Raw genomic sequence first — 13,774 nt, 5'->3', positions numbered from 1 at the left:
TCTGACAACATCATGGCAGTTCTTGGATACAGCAGTGCCTGAAGACCACACCACCTTGAATTTTTTTTAACCAAGTGAGCCAATAAATTATTTTGTTGCTTTCAACTAGTTTAAGTTTATTATCATTTGCAACAAAAAGGAATTTATACAATGGTTATTTTCTGTGCTCCCATAATTCTTGTTCTTCCCCTAGTCTTAACATTTACCACATTTCATAAATTTCAATGGGTTATGTGACTTCTAGGGAGATTGAATCTCTCTCACCATTCACTTGTGCCCAAACAATTTTGGGCAAGTCCTCAAGCCTCACTGGATTTTGGATTTCTTATCTGTACAAAGGGCAGCATGGGCCTAGGTAATATCAAACATCCCTTCCAGTGTCAACATCTGTTGATTCTCAGTACTTTTCTCTAGGTTTTAAACTTCTAGATAGATTTAAAAATATGGCATTTCAGAGACCTAGTGGTATATACAACAACTGAGATGAATCTCAAAGGCATCATGATGAGTGAAAGAAGCCAGTCTTGAAAGATTACATATTATATGATTTTATTTATGACATTCTTTTTTAAAAAACCTTTTATTTATTAATTTATTATTTTTGGCTGCCCTGCATGCTGCGTGCAGGCTTTCTCAGGCTGCGGCAAGCAGGGTCTACTCTCTGTTGTTGTGTTCAGGCTGCTCACTGTGGTGGCTTCCCTTGCTGCGGAGTGCGGGCTCTGGACGCTTGGCCTTCAGTAGTTGTGGCCATGGGTTTAGTTGCCCCACAGCATGTGGGATCTTTTCAGTCCAGGGATCTAACCCATGTCCCTGGATTGGCAGGCTGACTCTCAACGAGTGGACCACCAGGGAAGTCCCTATTTATGACATTCTTGAAAAGAGAAAATAATAGTGACAGAGTACAGATCAATGGTTGCCAGGGATGAAGAGTAGGGGAAACATGTGACCACTGCAAAGCAACGCTGGGGGTGATGGAATTGTTCTATATCCTAATTGTGACGGTGATTATACACAACTGTGTGTACTAAAATTCACAGAACTGTACACCAAAAAAAATCAGTTTTACTGTAAGACAATTAAAAAAAAAAAAAGCCTGGTCTAGTTCTTACAACTGTACTGTGAGAACGGCCTCCTTAGCCTCATTCAGCATCAGTAACATTTACTTTCTACCTGCTGAGATTCAGAGCACATCTTGGGTTCCTAGGGCCATAAAAGTGGTTTCATAAAATGAATGTTTTTTAAATGGCTGTCTGGGGAGGCCTTACAAATAGCTGTGAAAAGAAGAGAAGCGAAAAGCAAAGGAGAAAAGAAAAGATAGAAGCATCTGAATGCAGAGTTCCAAAGAATAGCAAGAAGAGATAAGAAAGCCTTCTTCAGTGATCAATGCAAAGAAATAGAGGAAAACAACAGAATGGAAAAGACTAGAGATCTCTTCAAGAAAATTAGAGATACCAAGAGAACATTTCATGCAAAGATGGGCTTGATAAAGGACAGAAATGGTATGGACCTAACAGAAGCAGAAGATATTAAGAAGAGGTGGCAAGAATACACAGAAGAACTGTACGACCCGGATAATCACGATGGTGTGATCACTCATCTAGAGCCAGACATCCTGGAATGTGAAATCAAGTGAGCCTTAGAAAGCATCACTACAAACAAAGCTAGTGGAGGTGATGGAACTCTAGTTGAGCTCTTTCAAATCCTGAAAGGTGCTGCTGTGAAAGTGCTGCACTCAATATGCCAGCAAATTTGGAAACCTCAGCAGTGGCCACAGGACTGGAAAAGGTCAGTTTTCATTCAAATCCCAAAGAAAGGCAATGCCAAAGAATGCTCAAACTACCGCACAGTTGCACTCATCTCACATAATAGTAAAGTAATGCTCAAAATTCTCCAGGCCAGGCTTCAGCAATACGTGAACCGAGAACTTCCTGATGTTCAAGCTGGTTTTAGAAAAGGCAGAGGAACCAGAGATCAAATTGCCAACATCCGCTGGATCATGGAAAAAGCAAGAGAGTTCCAGAAAAACATCTATTTCTGCTTTATTGACTATGCCAAAGCCTTTGACTGTGTGGATCACAATACACTGTGGAAAATTCTGAAAGAGATGGGAATACCAGACCACCTGAGCTGCCTCTTGAGAAACCTATATGCAGGTCAGGAAGCAACAGTTAGAACTGGACATGGAACAACAGACTGGTTTCAAATAGGAAAAGGAGTACGTCAAGGCTGTATATTGTCACCCTGCTTATTTAACTTATATGCAGAGTACATCATGAGAAACGCTGGACTGGAAGAAACACAAGCTGGAATCAGGATTGCCGGGAGAAATATCAATAACCTCAGATATGCAGATGACACCACCCTTATGGCAGAAAGTGAAGAGGAACTCGAAAGCCTCTTGATGAAAGTGAAAGAGGAGAGTGAAAAAGTTGGATTAAAGCTCAACATTCAGAAAACGAAGATCATGGCATCTGGTCCCATCACTTCATGGGAAATAGATGGAGAAACAGTGTCAGATTTTATTTTGGGGGGGGCTCCAAAATCACTGCAGATGGTGATTGCAGCCATGAAATTAAAAGATGCTTACTCCTTGGAAAAAAAGTTATGACCAACCTAGACAGCATATTGAAAAGCAGAGACATTACTTTGCCAACAAAGGTCCGTCTAGTCAAGGCTACGGTTTTTCCAGTGGTCATGTATGGATGTGAGAGTTGGACTGTGAAGAAGGCTGAGCGCCGAAGAATTGATGCTTTTGAACTGTGGTGTTGGAGAAGACTCTTGAGAGTCCCTTGGATTGCAAGGAGATCCAACCAGTCCATTCTGAAGGAGATCAGCCCTGGGATTTCTTTGGAAGGAATGATGCTAAAGCTGAAACTCCAATACTTTGGCCACCTCATATGAAGAGTTGACTCATTGGAAAAGACTCTGATGCTGGAAGGGATTGGGGGAAGGAGGAGAAGGGGACGACAGAGGATGAAATGGCTGGGTGGCATCAGTGACTCAATGGACGTGAGTCTGAGTGAACTCTGGGAGTTGGTGATAGACAGGGAGGCCTGGCGTGCTGCGATTCATGGGGTCGCAAAGAGTCGGACACGACTGAGCGACTGAACTGAACTGAACTGAACTGAACTGAAGGGCTGTGTGGTAAAGAACCCACCTGCCAATGCAGGAGATGTGGGTTTGATCCCTGGGTTGGGAAGATTTCCCTGGAGGGGGAAACGGCAACCTACTCCAGTATTCTTGCCTGGGAAATCCTATGGACAGAGGAGCCTGGTGGGCTCCAGGCCATGGGGGCCACAAAAAAGTCAGACACAACCTAGCAGCTAAACAACAACAAAGGGAATATTAGATGTATTTGTTTTCTATTGCTGTATAACACATTGTCACAAACTTAGTGGCTTGAAACAGCACTACGGTTGAAACAGCACTCTGAGCTCACATCTCTTAGGTCAGAAGGCTAGCAGAGAATGCATGGATTCTCTGCTCTGGGTCTCATAAACCTGAAATCACAATGTTGAGCTGGATCCTCATCAGGCTGAGGCTCTGAAGAAAAATCCATTTCCAAGCTCATTGTAGTTGTTGCAGTTGCTGGACCGAGGTCCCTGTTTCTTTGTGTGCCGTTGAAGAGGACCATCCTCACTTCCTACAGGCCACCCTCACGTCCTTCCCACGTGACACTTTGGTCATTTCACAGGATGGCTGTTTGCTTTCTTCCAGGCTAGATACAGCACATCTCTCTGACTTTCTCATCTGCTGGCCAGAGAAAACTCTTTTGTTTTCACAGGGCTCATAGATTAAGTCAGGCCCACCCAGATAATCTTCTTATTTTAAAATCAACTTGTAACATAACACAATCACACGACTGATGTCTCATTGTATTCACAACTCCAGGGTTATTGCAGGGTGTGTACAAGGAGCAGGGCTGGGGAGAGGATCATGGGAGAGATCTTAGAATTCTGTCTGAGGATATAAGCCAAAAGAAAAAAAATTTTTTTTGGTAAATGCTGGATCTTTGATCATACTGTATAATGTACCGAGCATGACCTGGAGTCTGAAAATATAAATTCAAGCAATAGCTTCACCAGTAAGCTGTGTTATCATGGTCAAGGTACTTAAATTCTTTGGCCTCCAGTTTTATCAAATTTAAAATGCTGATCTTGTTACCTGCTTTATGTATCTATCATAGAGTGATTGAGGTAATGTAGGTGAATATGTTTTACTCAAATCTAAAATACTATGTAAATATATTAATTATTTAACTTAATATTTTCACTGACAGTGATCTGCTTTAACCTCTGCTCCAGGAAGGTATTATTTCTAAAAAGAGAAAAAAAGGGGAGCAAATTAGAGAAAGTCCCGAAGACAAGATCAAGAACCTTAGATTTAACTCAGCAGATAATTTGGAGCAGAAGGAAGACTTTAGAAACTGTCACTAAAGATGATTCTTAAGGCAGAATGGGTTTCTATGGTGATGAAACACAAAGGAGGCTACTGAGGAAAAGGTTAAAATAATTAACATGGGAAATCAGTAAGATATAGACCAAGATCTAGGATGTAGGATTGAAAGGAAAGGGTGGAAAAGACCTTTTACAATTATCTCATTTTTTTCACAGGCTTCCCTGATGGCTCAGCGGTAAAAATTTGCCTGCAACGCAGGAGACTTGGGTTAGATCCCTGGGCGAGGAAGATTCCCCTGGAGAAGGGAATGACAGCCCACAGGAAGATCCCCTGGAAAAGGAAATGACAACCCACTCCAGTATACTTGCCTGGGAAATTCCATGGACAGAGGAGCCTGGTGGGCTACAGTCCGTGGGGTCGCAAAGAGATAGCCACAACTGAGCATGCACTCACTCTCATTTTTCACAGAGGCTATCTTGTGAAGCATTTCTATCATTTGTCGTCTCTTGCTGTCCATGGGGTATATAGGGAATAGCAACTGACTTTAACACCAATCTTAGTAAAACATAATGAAGAAGGCATATCTATTGCAAAAGTAGTACTATATTATACCCTAAGGGGCTTCCTTGGTAGCTCAGCTGGTGAAGAACTGGCCTGCAATGCAGGAGACCCCGGGTTGATTCCTGGGTCGGGAAGATCCCCTAGAGAGGGAACAATCTGCCCACTCCAGTATTCTTGGGCTTCCCTGGTGACTCAGACGGTAAAGAATCTGTCTGCAATGCAGGAGACATGGGTTCAATCCCTGGGTTGGGAAGATCCCATGGAAGAGGGCATGGCAACCCACTCCAGTATTCCTGCCTGGAGAATCTCCATGGACAGAGGAGCCTGGTAGGCTATAGTCCATGGGGTCACAAAAAGTTGGACACGACTAAACGACTAAGCACACACTGTAAAGCCAAGTAGGGGCTTGTGTTCAGCTCTGCTGGATCTTTGTGGTAGCATTCTACCCTCATTAACACAGGTAATTAGTAGCTGCCTGCTCATAAGAGACTGCCCAGCGCAGGCTAGAATTGGTGATGCTCCAGATTACGAGAAACAATCAACTAACTCAGCCCACTCTTGGTATTCCAGATGCAGGGAGGAATTCATCCTCAGAGAACCTAGGGCCTAATTTGATTTCTAATCAGCTGCGGCCCTGTAGCCACAAGTGACAACTTGGGAGGTAGTAGGATGGAGCTTCTAAACACACAGATTCCTGAGTCAGCTTTCCTCTGTTCCCATCCTGGCATCCTAATTTACCACCTGTAAATTAGGGCAGGTTATTTAAGTTCTAAGTTTCTTGCTGGACCAAAAAAAAAAAAAAAAGGAGAAAGTTAAGTAAAACCTATTTTCATAAAGCTTTTGGGATAATTAAATAAACTCATCAGTTAATTTAATCATGTAAAGTGCTTAGAACAGTGTCCAGGATAGAGTAAGCACTCAGAAAACAATTATTATTTTCTGGACTTAATTTAATTGGCCTTAACAGCATTTATTAAACTTCTTGAGCTTCAGGCTTTGCATTTGTAAAGTGAGGCAATTAAACTTAATTTTATTTCTAGGGTACCTTCCAACTAACAGTCTATTGTCCTATATGATGAATGTTTTTATTTATTGCAGTACCAGTATTTTATGCTCTGATGCCATTGTGCTTTAAATATTGCTGCTTTATTTACTGATATTCATTTCCTGGTGAAAAGTAGCAGTGTCCTACTTCACTGTTCTTCCTTATTAGAATCCTTTCATACTCCTTCACAATCTTTAAAACATTTTTTAAAATCAAAGTTCTGATTTGTACTGAACTATAGTTTAAAAGGCCAGGTTCACATATTACTTAGTAACTGCAAAAGAAAAAAATGTACCTTTCTAGAAATCTGGATGGAGGGACAATCCGATACTAGTTTTTTCTGTTAGGATGTTCTCAAATTACCTGATCAAGCCAGACCTAACTTCTGGCTCACAAGAAATTCAGGCTCTAGAGACACTAGTTAAACAGCATGAGGAAGAAAGCAGAAAAATCCGGAATGTGGAGACATTTTATAGGACAATTGACCTAGAATCTCCAAAACATCAGTGTCAAAGTTGCACACATTTCCTTCCAAACCCTTCGGCATGCATCAACCAAGAATAAGGAATTTTCTTTGTAACTACATTGTCATTAATACTTCTAAGAAAATTAGCACAAGTTTTACAATATAGTCTGCTGTCAGCCCGTAGATATGAACAACAAGAGAAAATATAGATAAACTGGATTTCATGAAAATTAAAAACTTTTGTGCTTCAAAGGGCACCAACAGGAAAGTGAAAAACAACCTACAGAATGAGAGAAAATATTTGCAAATCATATATCTGATAAGGAACTTGTAGTCAGAAGAACTCTTACAAGTTAACAACAAAGAAACATAATCCCTGTAAAAGAATGAGCAAAGCATTTGAGTAGATATTTCTTCAAAGAAATATATGTGAATAGCCAATAATCACATGAAAATTTGTTCAACATCATTAGGAATCAGGGAAATGCCAATCAAAACTAGAGTGAGATACCAATTCATTCTCATTAGAACGAGTAAAATGAAAAAGAAAGACAATAACAGGTATTGATGAGGATATAGAGAAATTTGAACCCTCATACACTGCTGGTAGTATTAGAAAACAGTGTAGGCACCTTGGAACACAGTTTGGCAGTCCCTCAAAAATTGAACATTGAAATTACCATGTGACCTAGCAAATTCTACTCCTAGGTTTATAACTAAGAATTGAAAACACATGTCCATATAAAAACCTGTGCACAAATGTTCATAGCAGCATTATTCATAACAACAAAAAAGTAGAAACAACCCACATGTCCATTAGCTGATTAAAGGATGAACAAAATGTGATATATCCATAGAGTAGAATATTCTTTGGCAAAAAAAAAAGGACTGTAGGATTGATATGTGCTAAAATATGAACAAATCTTGAGTGAGTTTAGCTAACTTCCAAAGTCAGAAGGAGCAGTTTGTAAGAGATTGCCTTCACTTCTTAACACCAGCAACAAATTTGGGAGTTCCTAAAGGCACATTCAATTTTGACAATTCATTTTGAGTGTGTTAGTCACTCAATCATGTCCGACTCTTTGTGACCCATGGTCTGTCCATGGAATTCTCTAGGCAAGAATACTGGAGTGGATTGCCATTCCCTTCTCCAGGGGATCTTCCCAACCCAGGGACTGAACCCAGGTCTTCTGCATTGAGGGCAGATTTTTTTTTACCATCTGAGCAATCAGGGAAGTCCTGACGACAATTTATTAGAAGGACACGTAGAACTTACTGAAAGATGTTATGCTCATTTTCTGGTTTATTACAGGAAAAGGATCTAGATGAAAATTAGCCACAGGGGACTTCCCTGGTGGTCTAGTGGTTGGCAATCTGCCTGCCAATGCGGGGGACACTGGCTCAATCAATCCTGGTCCAGGAGTATTCCAGGTGCTGCTCTGCAACCATGCCATGCACCACAACTACTGAACCAGAGCTCTAGGGCCCATGAACTACAACTACTGAAGTCTGTGCACTCTAGAGCCTGTGCTCTGCAACAAGAGAAGATTCTGCACTGAGAAGCCTGTGCACCACAACTAGAGAGTAGTCCCTGGTTGTTGCAACTAGTCAAAAGCCCAGTTCCAGCAATGAAGACACAGTGCAGCCAAAAGGAAATACATTTAAAAAAATTTGCCAAGGAGCACTGTGTGCAATAGCTAGGACATGGAAGCAATCTAGATGTCCATCGGCAGATGAATGGATAAGAAAGCTGTGGTAGATATATATACACAATGAACTATTACTCAGCTATTAAAAAGAATGCATTTGAATCAGTTCTAATGAGGTGAATGAAACTGGAGTCTATTATATAGAGTGAAGTAAGTCAGAAAGAAAAATACCAATACAGTATATTAACACATATATGTGGAATTTAGAAAGATGGTAACAATGACCCTATATGCAAGACAGCAAAAGAGACACAGATGTAAAGAACAGACTTTTGTACCCTGTGGGAGAAGGTGAGGGTGGGATGATTTGAGAGAACAGCATTGAAACACATATATTCAGTTCAGTTCAGTTCAGTTCAGTCTCTCAGTCGTGTCCGACTCTTTGCGACCCCATGAATCGAAGCACGCCAGGCCTCCCTGTCCATCATCATCTCCCAGAGTTCACTCAGACTCACGTCCATTGAGTCAGTGATGCCATCCAGCCATCTCATCCTCGGTCGTCCCTTTCTCCTCCTGCCCCCAATCCCTCCCAGCATCAGAGTCTTTTCCAAAGAGTCAACTCTTCGCATGGGGTGGCCAAAGTACTGGAGTTTCAGCTTTAGCATCATTCCTTCCAAAGAAATCCCAGGGCTGATCTCCTTCAGAATGGACTGGTTGGATCTCCTTGCAGTCCAAGGGACTCTCAAGAATCTTCTCCAGCACCACAGTTCAAAAGCATCAATTCTTCGGCGCTCAGCCTTCTTCACAGTCCAACTCTCACTTCCATACATGACCACAGGAAAAACCATAGCCTTGACTAGACGGACCTTAGTCGGCAAAGTAATGTCTCTGCTTTTCAATATGCTGTCTAGGTTGGTCATAACTTTTTTTCCAAAGAGCAAGCGTCTTTTCATTTCATGGCTGCAGTCACCATCTGCAGTGATTTTGGAGCCCCCAAAAATAAAGTCTGACACTGTTTCCACTGTTTCCCCATCTATTTCCTGTGAAGTGATGGGACTGGATGCCATGATCTTCGTTTTCTGATTGTTGAGCTTTAAGCCAACTGTTTCGCTCTCCTCTTTCACTTTCATCAAGAGGCTTTTTAGTTCCTCTTCACTTTCTGCCATAAGGGTGGTGTCATCTGCATATCTGAGGTTATTGATATTTCTCCCGGCAATCTTGATTCCAGCTTGTGTTTCTTCTGGTCCAGCGTTTCTCATGATGTATTCTGCATATAAGTTAAATAAGCAGAGTATATTACCATACATGAAATAGGTCACCAGTCCAGGTTTGATGCATGAGACAGGGCACTCAGGGCCTGTGCACTGGGATGACCCTCAGGGATGGGATGGGGAGGGAGGTGGAAGGGGGTTCAGGATGGGGAACACATGTACACCCATGGCTGATTCATGTCAATGTATGGCAAAAACCACTACAATATTGTAAAGTGACTAGCCTCCAATTAAAATTAATTAATTAATTTTTAAAAGTTGCCAAGGGAAGGTGAATAGGGCAGAGTTCAGGAAGATTCCAAGCATGGAGAATCCAGTTGTCTCCTCGCTGTGTAGACCAAGAGCATTTCTATCCTGGCATCACTGTGTGACCATAAGCTGGGAGGCTCACCTGAACCTTGGTGTGCAGAGTTTTTACTGAGCCTCCATCACATAGGCATGACTGACTGCTTGTGTGGCTGATCTCAGTCTCCAGCCCCTAAGATGTTTACTGATACTGTGACCTAAAGCCCCCATGCTAAATCACATTGTTAGTCTTTCTGGCCAGCCCCCACTATAAGACTATTTGATGTGGTTAGCTGCCACCTAAATCATATTGTTAGACCATCTGGTGACTCAAAAGCTGATCACATGGATCACAGCCTTGTCTAATTCAATGAAAAGCTATGAGCCATGCTGTGTAGGGCCACCCATGATGGACGGGTCTTGGTGGAGAGTTCTAACAAAATGTGGTCCACTGGAAAAGGGAATGGCAAACCACTTCAGTATTCTTGCCTTGAGAACCCCATGAACAGTAGGAAAAGGCAAAAAGATAGGACTCTTAAGGGAGGGAAGCTCTGCATGCTGCAGTCCATGGGGTCGCAAAGAGTCGGACACGACTGAGCGACTGAACTGAACTGAATTGATCTGGTGACTCAAAGCTACCAGGAAAACGGAGGCACTCCTATTAGGCATGACCTTTCAAGAGCTTAGAAATTGCTTCCCCAAAGCCAAGGACAAAGGCCAGATTTCTGTCTGAGCAAGGTTAAATCCTTTACTACAGAAACCTTGAAAACATTATGCTAAGTGAAACCAGTCACTAAAGGCCAGATATTGTATAATTCTATTTATATAAAATTTCCAGAACAGACAAATGCATACAGACAAAAGGTAGATTAATAGTTACTTGGGACTAACTTGTGTGGAAATGGGGAATGGGAAAGATGAGTGAGAGCTAATGGGTACACGGTTGTTTTTTTTTTTAGTATTGAAAAATTATAGAGAATTCCCTGGTGGTCCAATGGTTAGGATTTCATGTTTTCATGCTAAAGGACCAGACGAAAAAAAAAGAAAAATTACAGAGTGCTGGTGTTGACACAACTCTATGAATATACTAAAAACCACTGATCTGTACACTTTGAAAAGGTAAATTTAATGAAATGTAAAATATATCTCAATAAAGCTGTAAAATCAAAGTCAAGATGTACAATTAATAAAATGTATAAAGAAGTGAATAAAAGTATGATATCCCACTATTCATTTTTTTCCAAGTGAAATTTGGAATTATTTTGTTGAGTTCTTTTAAAAAAGTCTACAGGAATATTGATTGTCATTGAGTTGACCATAGGTTAACTTTGAGAGCTGGTATCTTTACAATTTTATGTCTCAGGAACACTGTTTTGATGTGTTAAAATCGTCTTTCATCTCTTCAGTAACATTTTGAAGTTTTCTTTATATAGACTGTACACATCTCTCAGCATATTGATTCTTAGGTATTTGACTTCTTTGTTAGCATGAATACAGTCTCTGTGTTTATGTGATTACTAAATATAATTTTGTTGTTGTTGTTAAGGAAGTCAAAAGTGTTCCGAAATGCATCAATTTATAAATAGAACCAGTCTTTTGACAGTGGATGACTTACAGCTAAGGTCAACTTGTTTGTGATTAGATGGGCTTCTATATCTTCTTCCTAGGACCGAGTGGTTCTTTGGGTTTTTGTATTGAGTTTTCCTGGATATGCAGGAAAGCAGCTTTGCTGGCAGCTATTCCCTCCTCCAGCTCTGAGACTTCCTGTTTGAAAGCACTGTGAGACCTGCTGACCCCATTTCTTTCCAGATTTAATTATTCTTTTTGAAAGTTGGTTCTAACCTTAAGGGGATTTGAAACACAAGACTCCAGTGGGGATGAAGCTTTAGACCCAAGATAACTATTCCTTTTTTTATTGAACAGCCTGGCAGGGGAACAGATGGCCCCTTGCCCTCAGCACTGTCATTTATTTTGATCGTTTTCATTCCTATCAAGTGTGCAGGCAGCTCGGAAGGCTGATACCTGAAGTGACTGCTTACATTACTTCCTGTCTTTTCTCTTGTCTTATAACAAGATGTCCCACTGAAATATGCCTGCTTGTGTGCTAAGGAGCTGATGTGGGTGTGGATGGCTATGATTTAGTAATCCCAAAGGGGGAAATACAGGGGCTATAAGAATAGTTATTGTGGGATCTCCCTGGTTGTTCAGTGGTTTAGAATCCGCCTGCTAATACAGGGGGCATGGGTTCAATCCCTGGTCCAGGAAAATATCACATGCCACGGAGCAACTAAGCCCGTGCACCACAGCTACTAAATCCACATACCTAGAGCTTGTGCTCCGCAACAAGAGGAGCCCCTGCAATGAGAAGACTGTGCACCACAGTGAAAGGAGCCCCCACTTGCAGCAGCTAGAGAAAGCCTGTGTTCAGCAACAAAAGCCCAGAGCAGCCAAGGAAAGAATAGTTATTGTGTGTTGACGAGCTCTTCCGCGTCTGTTTATTTCATTTAATTCTTACAACAGCCCTATGAGTAGCTAACACTTATTATCCCCATTTTACAGATTGGAAAATAAAGGCTTAGACATGTCACACAAGTTGCCCAAGATGATAAATGGAAAGTGACAAATCTGGAAAGTGACTTAAACTGCCAAATATGGTTTTACCCACTCTTCTTTACTGGTTGCCAAATGGAAGAGTACCTTTCTAAAAAATCTGGAGTCAGACAGACCTGAGTTTGAGTCCTGCTTCCTTTGCTTCCTAGTTCTATAACCTTTAGCAAAGCTTTGTTGTTTAGTCACTAAGTCATGTCCGACTCTTTTGCCATCCCATGGAGTGCAGCTTCCCAGGTTCCTCTGTCCTTGGCATTTCTGAGGCAAGAATACTGGAATGGATTGCCATTTCCTTCTCCAGGGGATCTGTCTGACTCAGGGATTGAACATGTGTCTCCTGCATTGCAGGCGGACTCGTTACCATTGAGCCACCTGGAAAGACCTTAGCAAGCCTACCTACCTCATAAAGCTTTGAAGATGCTATAATATAAATGTAATGTGTAAATGCTTGGTCTGGTGAATAATAAATGAATATCAGGGGTTTTTCTTCAAAAATGTATCAAGTACTTTCTCTGTATGAGACCCTAAGCTAGTCTGGAGGGACTTGGGGTTAAATGCTATACAGCCTGAATCCTAAAGGCCAGAGGGTTGGTAGAATCTGGACTTCAGAAGAGTTCTGTTTGTCCACACATGTTTTAGCACTTTTGAATTAGTTCGAGACATTAAAAAATTGGGATATTTTAATAAAAATCTGATTTCCACTCTTGAAAGCTGGTTGAGGTGGCAATCCTGGGCCTACATTCTCACATGGCATCAGCATCTAGAAGGGAATGTGCCAATATGGGCCACAGTGCCCTCCACTCCTTATTATATCTGAGGAAGTCAGTGGCCACTCACTGCTGCAGTTATGTACTCCTTTCTTTCTTTCCTTTTTTGGCCACAGTTCAGTTCAGTCGCTCAGTCGTGTCCGACTCTTTGTGACCCCATGAATCGCAGCACGCCAGGCCTCCCTGTCCATCACCATCTCCCAGAGTTCACTCAGACTCATGAACATCGAGTCCGTGATGCCATCCAGCCATCTCATCCTCCGTCATCCCCTTCTCCAATCCCTCCCAGCATCAGGGTCTTTTCCAATGAGTCAACTCTTCGCATGAGGTGGCCAAAGTACTGGAGCTTCAGCTTTAGCATCATTCCTTCCAAAGAAATCCCGGGGTTGATCTCCTTCAGAATGGACTGGTTGGATCTCCTTGCAGTCCAAGGGACTCTCAAGAGTCTTCTCCAACACCACAGTTCAAAAGCATCAATTCTTTGGCGCTCAGCCTTCTTCACAGTCCAACTCTCACTTCCATACATGACCACAGGAAAAACCATAGCCTTGACTAGATGGACCTTAGTCGGCAAAGTAATGTCTCCGCTTTTGAATATACTATCTAGGTTGGTCATAACTTTTCTTCCAAGGAGCAAGCGTCTGTTAATTTCACGGCTGCAGTCACCATCTGCAGTGATTTTGGAGCCCCCAAAAATAAAGTCTGACACTGTTTCCACTGTTTCC

Source organism: Oryx dammah, unplaced genomic scaffold (assembly GCF_014754425.2).
Source record: "Oryx dammah isolate SB20612 unplaced genomic scaffold, SCBI_Odam_1.1 HiC_scaffold_26, whole genome shotgun sequence".
Lineage (NCBI taxonomy): Eukaryota > Metazoa > Chordata > Mammalia > Artiodactyla > Bovidae > Oryx > Oryx dammah.
This window is presented reverse-complemented; position numbering follows the sequence as displayed.